The 14,065-nt window shown below is 38.6% G+C and overlaps 1 long non-coding RNA gene across 1 annotated transcript in view; it reads left to right on the top strand.

Annotated features, from left to right (window-relative positions):
* LOC132398130 (uncharacterized) overlaps positions 1-13,616 on the top strand; it is a 31,372-nt gene extending 17,756 nt beyond the window's left edge. The window contains exon 3 of the long non-coding RNA XR_009513557.1: positions 12,951-13,616. This is a non-coding gene — a long non-coding RNA (uncharacterized LOC132398130). The remainder of the gene's footprint in view (positions 1-12,950) is intronic.
* The last annotated feature ends 449 nt before the right edge of the window (positions 13,617-14,065 follow it).

The raw sequence follows: 14,065 nt of genomic DNA, 5'->3' as shown, positions 1-14,065 counted from the left end.
CCGAATTGCCTATTTTGCATCCTTTTCTTGTAGTATTATCTTTCATGTGTGCTACATCCACATCAATATTTCACTTTCCCAGTTCTTTTATATCTTTGATATTTAATGTCCTTCACAATGAATTCCTTATTGGTTTAATAGCTTATTTTCTCTTCCTCATTTATACATGTTCACTTTTTTTCACCTGGAACTAGTAAAGCTACTAGTTCAAAACTGAATATGTACAATTGTAAGAAAAATACCAGGTTAGATCATTTTCAATTAACTTGATGGGCTCTGATAGCCTGAAGTTTTCGGTACAGCAGCCTTTCATTACCTTTTACAAAATTGAAGATTGTTATGTTCCTCAATTTTGAAGGTAGACATCTTTATCTCCAAAGGCATTCTGGAATTGTATGGCATCACTGCGTGTTGAAGTCTTTAATACAAAAATACCAAAATCTGGCACATAATTCAATCTCTCAGTGAGACGGGACCAAACCTCCAGGCAAGGAAAAGGCATTAGCATCACAATCCTGTAATAAGTGTACATCATTGTGTAATGTCTGCTCACGTATCATAGGTAAATTCAAACAGCATTTGAAAATTCAGGAACGGTTGGCAAAAGTTGTGCATCTGAGTAGTTGAGCCATCTTTTATTTTTGATCACTTTATTTTCCCTACATTCCTGCTGACACACACGCACGCACGCGCACACCCTTACAGTCAGGCTTAAATGCCAGTTTATTGTTGCAGGCTTTAAAAACCAGAAACAAATGCATACTACCTGGTTTCTTGCAGACCTAACTTGTTCAAACATGGTTTCCACAGTTGCTGGACTTCTGACTGCCCTGGAAGCTCTTGTACTGAAAACTTCAATTGTTGCAACTTTTGCATATTGATCCCATTATAGATTACAATGTGAAGCTCAGTGTGTAATGAAATAAGATTCCTTTTTTGATCTAGCTTTGACTTAGCAACTATCCTATCCTAGAATGTCTCAAAGGATAGGATACAGGTTCTAAAAGGTACTTCCACATAAGCCACTTTGGTCTCCAGCATTACACCCAAGGAAGCATAACTGAAGTAGGTTAGAGCACCACTTAGTTTGACTACTTTATTTGTGCTTTTTTTCTCCCCCCCTCCTAGGCAACTACAGTTGCTTCAGTCTGCATGCTTGTAGTCTTTATGATGCCCATTTTTGTTGGCTGGGTAGGAGGTTGCCTGAAACTGTAATTGACTGGCTTAAAAATAACAAATATGCTGCTCTTGGTTTTCTGCATTCCATGTCCAGCCCTCCTCCACCTTCTCTTTCTCCCAAGTCATCAGCAGACCAGGAAATTAAACCCAGTCCACAAAGTCTGAAATTATTAAACGGTTGTTCAGTGATTTCCCCCCTCCCTCCCCCCCCCCCCCCCCCCAACTATGCTCAAGGGTGGTTACTTCATTTAGCACCTCCTTATTTTCTGTCTTTGTTGTTGCCCTGCACTGTTGGCTTGGCTATTCACCAAACCTCCCAACATAGTAATTGGGAGATCTCCAGAAAGGAAATTGCTCAAATGCTGCAAATACCACCTTGAATGGTGGTATCGCTCAGCCAGTGTTTAATTCTGTTCATTACTGTCTAACTGTTCAGATATTTTGGATGTTTAATGGATTCATCCGCTCCACCACCGATTCCAACTTTCTGATTTCCCAGTAAATTTTGTGGTTTTTGGATTGAAAGATGTTTTGATACATAGCCAATACATTAGGCTCAGTGAGCATTCTGCAATTAATCCCTTCCTTCAAGTTGGATAGTAATTGTATGCTTTGGATTTAGTTTGAGCAGTGAAAGATCTGGCAGATGCTCTTTTAGCAAGTCAGTGTCAATCCTTGGGTTGCTGAGAATCAATGTACCTAACATGCATCTCTCCTGTTCCTATCATTTCCACTCCACTACAAATGGAGGAACTTTGATTGGGTTTGGGTATCAAATGTGTGATCAACACCATCCTACTCTGCGTGTGTATTTGCAGCACCTGAGAGTCATGCGTAAAGGACATAAAAGGTATGTAGGGACTTCAGTAATCTATATAAATAGGAGTTCAAAGAAAATTTGAAAGATCAGTTTAAAATTCATGCCTGCTGAGTTATCTAGACAGGAGGACACCTGGCAGCGAGGGGGAGAAAGGAGCTGCTGAGCACACGAAGGGCTTCTCCAGTAGTTTTCTGGACAGAAAGAACGAAGTCTATTCATGTCTGCTTTGCTCTCTCTTGCACCCAGTTGTTGATCTTAGCAATTCTTTTCCATATATTCTCTGCCTATGTTAATCTTTGACATCAATTACATTGAGGCCAAAATAATTTATTTTGCTCTTTCACCAACAGAGCAGTGGAAACATGATTCTCTCAATGTATATCTTTTTTTAAAAAAACTTAATTCACCATTAAACATTTTGAGCTTTGGTGAATGGTACTTGGAAATTCAATATTCAGCAGAAATCAAATAAAATATTGTGTTGATATACAACAAAACTGGACCAGTGCTTGAATTATTCATAAGAATATAACTCAAATATTTTAAATTTGAAAATGGGATGAATGTATACAGAAAATGTTGGAAACATTCAGCAGGTTGGGAAGCATCTGTGGAAAACGGTTGGTCTCAGACTTAAAGCGCTAACTCTTTCCACTTCAACAGATTCTACTTGATTTCCTGAGGGATTCCAACATCTTTTTGTTTTATTAAACTTGCTTCTGGCATCTGCAGTCTTTCTGGATTTTTCTTGAATTTGTAGCCCTTCACTTGGTGAATTCTGAAGTGCTAACACCTGTTGTAGGAAAAAAGCCTGAATCAGTTGGAACCTACAAGCAACACCAGATGAATGACTAAATCAGAAATGGTGCCCAGATCAGAGTAGTTGTTCAGATTCACTTGAACAAGCCTCTTATTATTTTACTGTTTAGCAGACTTGGAAGATGCAGGCCTTTTATATCTAAAGGCTTAATATTCCTGTATTTTTGGATACATTTTGACAGGTTGTTTGTTAGTATCTTTGTTTTTGTCATGCAGCCCAGAGCTACATTATTATTATTATTAAGAGGTACAACTTCAAATTCACACATAAATAATTTTTATAGGCATTATGTGAATTTGCTTTAATGCAAACAAAGAACACAAAAATGAGTTGGAGGTGAATATTTTATGGAACTTGAGGACTTTGTGAGATCACTGGAGCGTGTGCACGTGCATGCAGTTAAGACTGATAAGAGTAATAGCTCATGTACATGATGAACTTCAGTTAATGACTGTTAAGTACATATAAAAATAAAACCTGAATGTCAAAGAGCTTGGACTTTGGGAGCGGTCCAAGTGTTATGCTCTAGATTGCATATAAAGTCATTTTGATACAAAGATACAATGCTTCTGACTTGTCTAAACCCATTTCAGATTTTGGAGAGGGCCTGCCCGGTGCTTGCTGTGTGACAGGTAATTGCCCATTATCTGATCAACAGCAGGCTCAACTCTGAACTGGCACTCTTCCAGCTTGGTTTGCTGCAGCGAAGAATTATTTCTTGTTAATCCACCTCAAAGTTTGTTGTGTTTTATTTGCATGGAACTTAAACTAATATGAGCTTTTACCTAGCTGCCAAAGCTCTCATATCTTCATGGGATAATACTGAATCAAACACAAATCAGAATAACATAGTTATGAAAAATAAATTCTTCCAGATCCATGGCTGGGAGGGATATGCTTCAAACAACACGTCTCCAACTCTGGCAACTTGTTAACAGAATGATTCACAAACAGTTGTGCTGTCCATCATCCTTTCTTTTCCATAAGGGCATTTTGAAAAGGCCAAACTGTTCTGTGCAACAGAGGTCTGTGAAAGCCATTTGTATCTTTCTCCCTCTTTTGCCCAGTTGCCTTGAGCCATTTTCTTTGGCTCAATTTTGTTTTAGTATTAATCCATTTCATCTAATAATTCTTTTAGATCATACTGACAATTCATCTGTTATGCTTGAAGCAACAAATTGGGTTCAGTTATTCCTTTACCATTTCTGAGGGAAGGAAAATAACCAATTTTCTTGATTTTTTTTAAAAAAATGCAGTAAATAGAACATATTTTAAGCAGAGTTACAATTTAAGCTTGCTGAGCTGCCTTTTATTTTCTGTGCTCACCTGTGCAGAATGGGCAATTCAGTGAAAAGTAGAAGGCAACTATCACCTGTGATGAGAGGCAGGACTTGTGAAAGGCTGGTAAATACTTAAAGGGAAACTATTGGGGGGGGGGGGGGGGAAACATTTAACAGTTATACAAAATGGAAATGAGTTTCACCCAGTACATTTTTTTTTGCCTGTCTGTACTAACCCTATTTACCAACATTAGCACCAAGTCCTTTTTCCTGGATGGTTGATAATTGTAGGATATCCTTGATTTGAGTAATTGTGAATGTCTGAGAATCCTTGAGGCTGATGTCAGTGGTTATTTGAGATGTATGACTTGAGAAGCAGATACTAAGGTGAACTTCCAGCATAGGATCAGTTGAATCCTTGTTGAATTCAACTTGTTGAATGACAAAGTAGGCTCAAGGCTTATTTCTGCTTCTGTTTCTTAAAGATATTTTGCCCCATATTATAATTGTAGACTCTATCTCCATATTATTCAAGACAAAAAGTCTCAATTTTAAAGATTGTAATGAAAAATCACTTATACTACAAAATTGTATGGGGGGGACTTTAATCTTGCTGGATGTTTGTATTCTTGGAGTATCCATTTCATGAGCCATTGATTCTTTAACGTGTATTGGTTGATCTGATTTTTGTGCTTGCAATTTGTGCTGTAATTTACATGTTTTGCATTTGACATGTAACTGCTTGTAGTGTCACTCACTAATATTCCAAATGCATGGCACTGTCTGATTTGAAAAAGAGAATGCTTCCATTTGTACAAATATGCTCAAGAATGGTGGGTAGATTGCTGTTTTTAAATGTGCCCTACTTTTTGTTTTTTTTAAAAAAGAGGATCTTGGCACAAAATTCCCTATAGTTAATATAGTAAACGTGAGTTAATTGAAGAACATTTCATTTTTATAATGGGTCACTTGTACCTGATTTTGAAATATTAAAATCAGTACATTATTTCTATTAAGCACTTTAAAGGTGCAAGCAGCTTCTCATTCAAATTCTTCGTGTATAACTTTGATCAGGCTTTTTCTACCCAAAGCTCATTGCTACAGCTATTTTGATATCTTTACAGTATTCAGTTCCTCTTTCAAAAGCTGTTTTCACTTTCAGTGCTACAGTGTTCTGCCCAAAACAGACGAGATCTGCTGGCAGTTAAGCCGGCAACTGGGCTATTCCCAAGTGTGGGCTGAAGTGCAGCCTTCCACTTAGTGGGCAGATTTCCCAGCCTGCTCTGAGACACCTGCTTCTCAGCTGGGAAGTCTGCCCAATGTGCCTGCACAGGATTAGACCTCGTGCAAGTGTAGAAGTCCCATTAAAATGAATGGAAGAAATTGGCAGCTGTTGACAGAAAGGTAAGAAGTTCTTTTAGCACACAGGAATATGTGCTTGATTGCAGATTATTGTTCAACAGCTGTAATTGCTTCTAGCACTGCTGACCATGCCTAGGGATGCTTGGACAGTGATCAAACTCCAAAATGTCAATGCCAGCTATCACAACATGGTCAGAACTAAACAAATTGCTCTAATCAAAGATCAACAACTGCCAGCTGCCAATTTGGCATAATTAATGGATGAACTGGCACTTTTTCCTCCCCCTAGAAAAAAAATCTAATTATATATACATTCCTTACATGTGTTCCAATTGCTATTAAATAGCAGATAACTTGTAAAACAAAAGTTGTATTGCATCCATTTGACAAATCTTGAGGTAAGTCATCCAGTGAGAATCATTTCCTTCCAGGCCTGATGAATATTGAATCAGAGGGAAGCGGTGGGTGGTGGGGAACCTGGGGTTTGTGTCAAATCTCGGTGGTCATAAGTCTCTCCTGATGCAAGGATTGCATTATTGTTCTTTCACTTTGTAAACCTAACCCAGAATAGAGAATATTTTGAGTTCTTATTAGTTTATAATGTAAGCTTAATATGGGACAATGTAATAATGCTGAAGTAATAAATGCTAATTTTATACTGTGTACAAATACCAACTGCAGAGCACTATTTGCAAAAATATCTGCAAAATTTATAATAAACTTTTCAGATATTTCCAGATTATTTAATCACTAACCTCCAAATAAAGATTGGATTATGGTTCCCATTTTTTAAGTTATGAAGTGAGAAGTAATATGTTGTAGATCTGAGGGGGCTCTATACTAGATTGAATTAACAAGACAAGATGCTAAATCACAGCAATTACTCGGCTTTCAGGTCAATGTTTAAAAGACTTGTTTATCCACCTATTTTGTAATCATACTGTCAAATGTCCTGTTTTTTTCCGCTCCATTTTAATCTTGGCATAAACCTTGCTGTGAACTGATTCCCAAATTGATTGCTGATATTTGATTTGCAGGAAGGAGTGCTGATCCAGATTGCCAGATGAGGCTAATTCTTATAGGCAGTACTTTAATTGGCAAGCAGACTTCACAAATTGAACCAGTCAAGATTGGTACAGACAAGCCTGAATCTTCAAAACTGTTTGGATGAGAGTCAAGAATCTGATTACTTCACATGTCAGATCAAAAGCTACTTTTAGTTAATGGAAGATTTGGTGACATACTTTGAATCAATTCTTAGCCATCAGCAGTTCCTTTTCTTTCTTTCTTAATTGTTTTACATCAGAAAGGGCTCAACACGAGACTTTGCTGATGCTGAAAATCATACGAAGTGCTGGAGGAACTCAGCAGCATCTAAGGAGAGGAATAAATAGTTGACAATTTGGGCTGAGACCCTTCAGCAGAACTGGAAAACGAGGCATGAAGCCAGAATAAGTAGGTGGGGGGAGGGGAAGGTTGGCAAGTGATGGGTGAAACCAATGAAAGGGAAGGTCAGTGGGGGAGGGGGATGGTTTGAAGTTGGGAGGAGATAGGTGGAAGAAGTAAAGGGTGAAGGGAGAAGGAATCTGATAGAAGATGGTGGACGGCGGAAGAAAGGAGACAGGCTCGAGGGAGGTGATGGGTAAGAGGAGTGAGAGGGGTATCAGAATGGGGAAATGAGAAAGGGAGGGGGAAGAAATTGGTAGAAATGAGAGAAATTGATGTACGTGCCTTCAGAATGGAGACTACTCAGATGGAATATGAAGAGAAACATAGAAAATAGGTGCAGGAGTAGGCCATGTGGCCCTTCGAGCCTGCACCACCATTCAGTATGATCATGGCTGATCATCCAACTCAGAACCTTGTACCTGCCTTTAGCCACGAGGGCCATATCTAACTCCCTCTTAAATATAGCCAATGAACTGGCCTCAGCTGTTCCCTGTGGCAGAGAATTCCACAGATTCACCACTGTGTGAAGTTTCTCCTCATCTAGGTCCTAAAAGGCTTCCACTTTATCCCTCGTTCTGGACTTCCCCAACATTGGAAACAACCTTCCTGCATCTAGCCTGTCCAATCCCTTCAGAATTTTATACGTTTCAATAAGATTCCCCCTCAATCTTCTAAATTCCAGCAAGTATAAGCCCAGTCTTTCTTCATATGAAAGTCCTGCCATCCCAGGAATCAATCTGGTGAACCTTCTCTGTACTCCCTCTATGGCAAGAATGTCTTTCCTCAGATTAGGGGACCAAAACTGCATGCAATACTCCAGGTGTGGTCTCACAAAGGCCTTGTACAACTGCAGTAGAACCTCCCTGGTCCTGTACTTGATTCCTTTTGCTATGAATGCCAACATATCATTTGCCTTTTTCACCGCCTGCTGTACCTGCATGCCCACTTTCAATGACTGGTGTACAATGACACCCAGGTCTCATTGCACTTCCCCTTTTCCTAATCAGCCCCCATTCAGATAATAATAGGTTTTCCTGTTCTTGCCACCAAAATGGATAACCTCACATTTATCCACATTAAATTGCATCTGCTATGAATTTGCCCACTCACCTAACCTATCCAAGTCACCCTTCATCCTCTTAGCATCCTCCTCACAGCTAACACTGCCGCCCAGCTTCATGTCATCCACAAACCTGGAGATGCTGCATTTAATTCCCTCGTCTAAATCATTAATATATATTGTAAACAACTGGGGTCCCAGCACTGAGCCTTGCGGTACACCATAAGAGTTGCTACTCCAGCCTAAGAATGGCTCATGGTGTCAGCCATGGCTACCTCTACATCCATGTTGGAATGGAAAGTAGTATTGAAATGGGTGGTCACTAGGAAATCATTACTTTTGTGATGGACAGATGCAGACAGATTGAGAAAGGGGTGAGAAGTGTCCGAGATGGACCAAGTAAAGTTGGAGGGTTGCAGTTAGAGGTAGAGTTGATGACATTGAGCTCAACATGGGTGCTGGAAGCAGTCATCAATGCAGTCATCAATGTAAAGTAGTGAGTTGGGGAGCCTTAAATATTGTAGGCTTTGCACATGGACTGTTCCGTGTAGCCGGTGAAAAGGCAGGTGTAACTAGGCCCTATGGCCACATCTGGGTTTGGAGAAAGTAGAAGGAACTAAAAGAGAAGTTCTTGAGGGTGAGAACTGGTTTGGTTGAAAGCTGACAACTTTCAGAATATGGTGGATTCCAGTTAATTGGAACACGAGGACCAATACATTTTGGCTGCCCAATTAGCTGACGTTTTATGGAAACAGTTAAAGTTTTATATATTTTTAAAAAAACTACCGTTCAGTGTTCTAAATTTTATTTAAATACATCATCAATACCACTGCAAAAAAGTATTGGTTCCTGTTAGTTATTGACAGAGGAATTCATCCAGTGTATGCTGCTATGTTCCTTTGACTGTAAATGAATACCTAGTACAGATAATGTACTGTTTTCATACAATGCTTTCAATGATTACATCCTCCAAATCTTCATTTTCATAGTAACATTCAAGATGATTGTTGATGCCTTCAAATTCTTTGTAGTTTCTAACTTGAAGTAGTGAAATTTGTTTCATTTTCACTCCCGGCCATTTCTGACATCTCCAAGTCTGAATACTTGAATCCACAGTGAACAAAACAGTTCTGCAAAGTCTTATTGCTTATTTCTCACAAACTATCAATGACAAATCACTGCTTTTTGAACATGAACACTCACAACTGATGTTACTCAAAAACTGTTATCTGTAAGCATAGTGTCGTATCTAACAATCACACTGTTGCACATGACCCTGAGGCTAGTTAGAAACTATTGGGCAGCAGTATATTGTCCCAATTAAGTGGCATAGTATCCCAAACAAATTAAGGGAATCCCAGCAGTTTTATAGATTAGTTTTTGTTTTTAAGAGTTGCCACAAATAAGTGGCTACTTTAACTGGAATCTACTGTTTATATAAAAAAAAAGTAGTTTGTAAATTGCCAGTTGTAGAAACTTCTGAGTCAAGCATCCTTAACATGCATGTGGATCAGTTTAAAAGGCAAAGGATTATCTATCCTTGAATACACTATCTATATTTTAATGTCTTTTTTTCACCTCTAGTACTTTAGGCATATTGTAGGTTTTCATTTTCCTGATAACACAGTAACTAGGTAGAGTTGATTCCTCAACCCCCTCAGTTGAGATTATTGAGATTTTATGGAGGGTAAGAAAATTGCTGCTTAAATTGTGAAGGTCAACTCTACCTTCCTCTGAAATGTTATAATCAGAACTTCAAGCATTCTGACCTTTTTAGATTTCAGTAGTAGAAATTATGTCTGCTATTAAAATTGAGGATGTGCATGCTTTTATGATCAATTTAAATCTTGAGTTAATCAAAAAAATGCTTTGCAGCTTTATCTGACTGAGCCAATGGGAAATGTTGCATTGCTGTTCTACATAGACACACCCAGAATTCCAAACATTGGTGTTAATGGAGTAATATTATGCAGTGGCCGCTTGGAAGTGCACACCATGGCTTTATAACTAGAGGGGTAGCTGACAACAAACAAAGTCCAAGATATTCCTTTGTATAATCTAACAACTTTGTGCACTTTGACAAAGACATCAGAAACTCAGCTGCTACTCTGATCAGGTACTGTATGATAGCAGGCTGCCAGATATGTGCTGGGGCATCAAATGTCATTTGAAGTTCTCTCATGCAAAACCACTTCTGCACATGTGATCCACAAGCAGCAGAGGCCAGAATGTATAGGAGCAGGTTTTCACAAAATGTTGCGAATTCTTCAGGTAATCTAAATAGGGTCTGATTTAGCTGCTCTGTAGCTAGAGTTCAGTGTATGAACCCTCCTGCAGACGTCCACTCTGAGATTTTAAGTCGGTAGCATTAACACCATTTCTTTCAATTCTTCTCTGCAGGTCTCCTCAGTCTCTTGTCACTGCTGTTTGTGTCCATGACTATTCATCCCAGAAGTAATTATGGCCTCTACCTTTTTTTCCCTAATCAAGAATGAACATTCTTTCCCCACCACCTCTCCTCCATGGGATTCTTAGTTTCTCTGTGATCTCCTTCCACCTTGCTTAACTTTCCAACACCCCTTCGAATTCTTCCTTCCACTAATGCCACTGTAGCAGAGGGGAGGCCTTTGTGTGCACAAAGTTTGCGAGGTTGATAGTGTTGTTCAGTCCTTTTTTTGTCTTGTGTACAATAGAGTACTGTGGCTGGGTGCCCAGACATAAACCACACATTGTCCCATAGCACATTATTGGCTTAATTCCTTTTGAGGTACAGAACAATTTCTAGCCCCAGATATTTGACAATTGGGCTAGTGTGCAAGAGGAGGAGCAGCTACATGGTTGGCACTGTGTGAAAGCTTGCATTTAAGGCCATGAAAGAAATTTCATTATTCAGTGGTTAGAAGCTAGAACACACTATCTGGAAACTTTCTGAGTTTCACTTGGCGATTTTTGAGTAATTCTAGGCTTGTATATTTGCTTGTGGGTTTTGTCGTTTCAAGCAAGTTGGAGTCTTAATGCAGGTCTTGTGATGACTTCCCTTTAAAGGTTTGGGTGCTACCACATGCATTGGTGAGGAGGATGGTGCATGAACACAAACCAGATACCTTCTCTAGTGGAGAAATAAGGCTCTGAGCATAAACATCAATATATTTTGTTAGATATGAAATGCGACTGAGCATGAAGAATCCATAAATAAATAATTTTGTTGGGGAACTATAGTCTGTTCCCTTGATGGATGAGATGGCATTTGCAAAAATAAAAGATGGATTTTATTATTCATATCTGTATTTCAATCTCAGGGCAAAGTGTATTCATAACATTAGAGCCAAAAGCACAATTTGTAAAATTTACCCCTAAGGTCACAAAAATAAAACTGGATAATAAATTCCATTTAGCTCACCTTAATTCGTAACAGATGGACATATCTCATTCAAATTCTTAACAAGTGCTCCCATCAAACAAAACTATGCATTGAGATCATAATCATAACACTTACAATGTTGTTTTACTGACTTTTTTCCTTCTCTGTCATGCAAGATGCATCTTTTATTGACAAAATCAAACCTGTTCTAAATTTTACTTTGAAGATTTTTCAATGAAAGTATATAGATTTTTATATAAAGTGATCCGAATTAAGATGGTCTATGTCAGGCATGGGCAAACTACGGCCCGCGGGCCATATGCGGCCCGTTAAGCTTTTTAATCCGGCCCGCAGAACTTGATGAAATTGTATTAATAAACCTTGTTAACGTTTTCTCCCCACGATTCTGGCATTTTCCCAATAGATGACGTACTCTATATACATTGACCTTTGTTGAGGTGCAGCGTATTACTCCACATTTGTGCTTTACTCTTCGTCTCGACCTATTTGTGTGAACAGGCGTTCAGCGTCATGAACATCAACAAAGCCAGCCACAGATCCAAGTTAACTGACCAACACCTCAGATCCATCCTGAGAATCGCCACAACAAAACTAAATCCAGACTTTGATGCGCTGGCTAAAAAGGGAGACCAACAACACTGTTCCCACTGAAATTAAAAATAAGTTTCTTCGTTGTGTTATATGTTTAAAAAAAAATGCATTTGAAAATATTTTTTTCAATAAGCCTTACATGTTACATGTCATTTCTGTTAAGTGATGGACATGAGTAGTGCGCAGGTGCACGTACGTTCTCAAAATAAAAAATGCGCTCCAGATCAAATAACGCACTCCACATACTGGCGCGCTCTCACTGTTCTGTCCTTGTGCTGGTCATTGTTGAGTTTTGGCAAAGGGGACATTTGAATAAGAAGGAGCAGGACAAGTAGACCTGCATCTCCTACCGTTTTTGAAATAAAGACAGTCAGGAGGAGAGTGATGATGATAATATCTTGAAGGATAACAGAATTTTCAGTGCTTTAAAATAACTCTTACTATTTAAAAAATTTTATTCATTTAGTTTTCAGTGTTTTAAAAGTCATTTCAATAAATAGCTAAATACCATGGGACTTCAAAGACAGATATTTTGTTGTAATGCATTTGTTCATTTTCAATTGAAATTAAAGCACATGTTTTCTACAAATCCCGTGATATTTTATTTTCTCTTATGAGGTGTATTACCAAAACACTCCGTCCATCTGCTCCTGGTCCGGCCTCCCTGTCAAATTTTAGAACCCTTTGTGGCCCTCAAGTCAAAAAGTTTGCCCGCCCCTGGTCTATGTTAATTGGCTGCCTCCAACAGTCCCTTCTTGTGTGGGGAGGGGGAGAATAGGAAAACTGGGGAATGTTGATGGACATAAAAGAGAATAATTTACAGGGAAATTAGTGGCAAATGGGACTGAAGGAAATGCTTGGAGAATTGGTATGGACTTCATAGGCCAAATGGACTCCTCCCTTGATATGTATGGGGGGCGGAGAGGAATGAAATATGAGAAATGATGTTTGATGCAATTGCATTGGTATCCTTCAATTCATTAAAACAATGTTTTTTTTTCCTCCAGGAATCTCCTAAATTCCAATTCCTTTGATGCTCATCTCTACCTTTTCAAAACCAAGGGAACCCAGGTCATCCCCAGAAGTGGAGCACCCAAGCCTCACCATAGCAACATATCCATTCACAAGCATCTTAGTGTCTGTGATGAAAGGCAAAGGAACAGGCCCTCGTTCACATAGCTGACCTGTGACCTTGTCAGATACACTTTGCACTGTGCAATTTGTGATTTGAGGATCTGTCCACGTCGATTTTATCTTAACACAACACAGTTGCCTCCTTCAGGAGAACTAGACTATCTCAGGGTGTTTAACACAAAGAACATGCAAAAATTTGTGTTGATTCCTATGTATTAAATTTGGAAAATGTATTATTCTGTAGGGCCAAGGAAGATTCTAATTAAGATATTCTGTAAATACTTTAATTTTTTTGTTACTAAATTATAAATATATGCCTGGCTCTTTGGAGCATTGCTTTTCTTCTGTAGCTTGAGGCGTTAAAATGTTCTGTCTTATAAAGATTGTTGTGCAAATTAATCCTTATTGTAAAAAAAATGCATAGAAATAATTATTAAATATAATGCTTCACTTTATTAGAGTTGTGCTGCTGAATATTGTCAATGAAGAGGCTCCTAAGTTCTGTGAAAATAAAATGAGAATATAATTATTTAAGCAAAACAAAAGCCTCTGTGCCTGATTGCATCTTTCTGACTTTTTACTGACATACAAAAGAAAAAGCTTTCCTTCAATAGTTGGATGTACTCACATTTCAACATATTCTGAAGTTTTGAACTCGTCCAGGCATTGAGAAGAAATGTTGCTGAAAGTTGGCAAGAATTCAGGGATTTTAAAAGTAGTTATATGAATGGAGCAATGAATCACATAGATTGCATACAAATCAGGTTGCCATTGCAATTAGCTTATGCCTGTTAACTACTGTCAGAGGTCACAGTGAAAGAAGAAAATCTTCAACCCTTTCTGCTTGTACTATGGCTAATCAGAGTTCACCAAGGCAAAAGGACAGTGACCTAGAAATTGTGTAGCACTTGGTTTCTGTGATGCAATTGACTGTGTCATGTAACTTTAGATAACATGCTTCTGTGCATAACATGTTTATGCACCAACC

This window comes from Hypanus sabinus, chromosome 8, assembly GCF_030144855.1.
Source record: "Hypanus sabinus isolate sHypSab1 chromosome 8, sHypSab1.hap1, whole genome shotgun sequence".
In the NCBI taxonomy this organism is placed as follows: domain Eukaryota; kingdom Metazoa; phylum Chordata; class Chondrichthyes; order Myliobatiformes; family Dasyatidae; genus Hypanus; species Hypanus sabinus.
This window is presented reverse-complemented; position numbering and strand designations above follow the sequence as displayed.